Source organism: Coenobita brevimanus, chromosome 66 (assembly GCF_032717465.1).
Source record: "Coenobita brevimanus isolate Jiangsu-jjx chromosome 66, ASM3271746v2, whole genome shotgun sequence".
In the NCBI taxonomy this organism is placed as follows: domain Eukaryota; kingdom Metazoa; phylum Arthropoda; class Malacostraca; order Decapoda; family Coenobitidae; genus Coenobita; species Coenobita brevimanus.
Window position 1 is genome coordinate 39,997,964 of NC_137019.1, and position 3,162 is coordinate 40,001,125.

Consider the following 3,162-nt stretch of genomic DNA (forward strand, 5'->3'; position numbering starts at 1 on the left):
TCTTCCTATTTCTCCCATCTTTCCTTTCACTTTTTATTACTCTTCTTTCCTTTTCAGGTGGCTTTACATTGACAAGCCTAATGGTTTCCTGTAAGCCAGGAAACCATTACAGGAAACCATATACAGTGCTGGGTGGTAACCATATAACCAACACATACGTGTTCCCTACGTGTCAACAAGTGGGTTGGCGGAGGGTTAGTGCCCCTCCCCGTAAAACAACTAACTTAAAGTCAATCGGCCACCCCTTACGGGATTATGGCGTCTGGCTATAGATAGATTGATAGACTGATCATCATTATCATCATCATCATCATTATTATTATTATTATTATTATTATTATTATTATTTACCACACTCACTGACCTGCAATTCTAGACCAAACCAGTGTGGTAGCCAGTGGTCGGGTGTGGTGGGGCGGGACAGGATATTATTATTATTATTATTATTATTATTATTTACCACACTCACTGGGCTGCAATTCTAGACCAAACCAGTGTGGTAGCCAGTGGTCGGGTGTGGTGGGGCGGGACAGGAGGGCTGCAAGGAGATGCCAGGGTGTGCAGATATTGCCCCACCATTACACTGATGAGCTGGCCTTCAGGCACGCTGATGAATACACGCTGCTCACTCTGCCCCTCCAACCCAACAAGCACGAGGACGAGGAGGACATGGAGGAGGAGGGAAAAGAGAAAGAAAGAGGAGAAGGAGAGAGAGAGTAAGAGGGAGAAGTAGGAGGAGGAAGAGGAAAAAGGAGGAGGAGGAGGAGGATGGTGAGGAGGAAGGAAAGGAGAAAGAAGGAGATGGGGAAGGAGGGAAAAGAGAAGGAAGGACAACTGGAGGGAAAGAGAAAGAAGGAGGAGGAGAGAGAGAGAAAGTAGGAGGAAAAAGTTGGAGAAGGAAGAGAGAATGGAGGAGGAGGAGGAAAGGAGAAAGAAGGAGGAGGAAGGGAAGGGAAAAAAGGAATAATTGGAAGGAGGAGGGGGAAAAAACAAAAAGGAGAAGGACAGAAAGAGCAGGAGAAAGAAAAAGAGAAAGAGAGAGAAGGAGGAGGGAAAAGAGAAAGGAGGAGGAGGAGGAGGAAGGAAGAGAAGAAGAGAGAAAGAGGAGGGAAGGGAGAAAGAAGAGAGGAAGAGGAGGGAAGGGAGAAAGAAGGTGAAAGGGAGGAAGAGAGGAAGGTTTATGGTAAAGCTTTTTGTCAGTGCTTGTGGTGTCCTGCAGTCAGTAGTCTCTCTCTCTCTCTCTCTCTCTCTCTCTCTCCCCATACATCCTATCCCGTAAGAAATGGCCACAAACAAATCGCCTCCATGTCGCCCTGTTCCAAGCTATTTCCCTGCCCTCCCCCCAGCCCACACACTCCTCTCTCATATACCTATCCACTCTATCTCCATCTCATCCACGGCCTCCCCCCCTCTCTCCCCGCTCCACCTCACTCGCATACTCTCTCCTCGTTAGTCTCTCGCTCTCCATCCTCTCCACATGGCCAAACCACCTCAATGTGCTTCCCATAACGCTTCCTATCACATCCACATCCACACCACAACGCTCCTTCACTTCCTCAATTGTCAGTCTGCCTCTCCATATAACTGCACATCATCCTCACTCATATACACTCTCCTCGTTAGTCTCTCACTCTCCATCCTCTCCACATGGCCAAACCACCACAGTGTGTTTCTCCTAACGCTTCCTATCACATCCATATCCACACCACAACGCTCCTTCACTTCCTCGTTTGTCAGTCTGTCTCTCAAAAAAGAGATATATATATATATATATATATATATATATATATATATATATATATATATATATATATATATATATATATATATATATATATACCAGGCAACAAGTGAGGATTTATGCGATATCGAGTGGTAATAATTAGCAAGGACAATATTAGACTTATAATAACAGGGCGGCCCATATATCACAATGTGTCGTGTGTGTGGCAGAAGGATACGTGCCAGAAGATGACCCAGACTTGTTTGGTTGATTGTACACCTCATTCATTCTCTCTCGCTCTCTCTCTCTCTCTCTCTCTCTCTCTCTCTCTCTCTCTCTCACACACACACACACACACACACACACAAATATACATACATATAACACATCTTGCCAGAAGATGACCCAGACTTGTTTGGTTGATTGTACACCTCATTCATTCTCTCTCTCTCTCTCTCTCTCTCTCTCTCTCTCTCTCTCTCTCTCTCTCTCACACACACACACACACACACACACACACACACACACACACAAATATACATACATATAACACATCTATCAGCAGATGAAGATTCCAAGCCTCTCTCAGGTTAGACATAGTGGCTGGTTGATGGAAGTGAGAGAGAGAGAGAGAGAGAGAGAGAGAGAGAGAGAGAGAGAGAGAGAGAGAGAGAGAGTTGCCGAGTCAGTGTTCATTTAGCCGTCCTTCTCCCCCCCAGCGTCATTCAGGTGTGCATTATGACAAAAAAAAAAAAAAAGTCTCTTTCTAAATCTTCACATCACTTCTTCGTGACTGGCATCATATTCTAGTGTTAATGTATTGATAGAGTTATTTCAGGATGAAGATATGGTAATTTTAGGTCAAGTGACTGGAAAAAGAGCCCAGTCGTAACGTTGGAAGCCCCAGTTGGAAGCCCCAGCTGGAAGCCCCAGTTGGAAGCCCTAATTGGAAGCCCCAGTTGGAAGCCTCAGTTGGAAGCCCCCAGTTGGAAGCCCCAGTTGGAAGCCTCATTTGGAAGCCCCCAGTTGGAAGCCCCAGCTGGAAGCTCTCAGTTGGAAGCCCCCATTTGGAAGCCCTCAGTTGGAAGCCCCCAGTTGGAAGCCCTCAGTTGGAAGCCCTCAGTTGGAAGCCCCCAGTTGGAAGCCCTCAGTTGGAAGCCCTCAGTTGGAAGCCCCCAGTTGGAAGCCCCAGTTGGAAGCCCTCAGTTGGAAGCCCCAGTTGGAAACCCTCAGTTGGAAGCCCCCAGTTGGAAGCCCTCAGTTGGAAGCCCCCAATTGGAAGCCCTCAGTTGGAAGCCCCCAGTTGGAAGCCCTCAGTTGGAAGCCCCAGTTGGAAACCCTCAGTTGGAAGCCCCAGTTGGAAACCCTCAGTTGGAAGCCCTCAGTTGGAAGCCCCCAGTTGGAAGCTCCCAGTTGGAAGCCCCAGTTGGAAGCCCCCA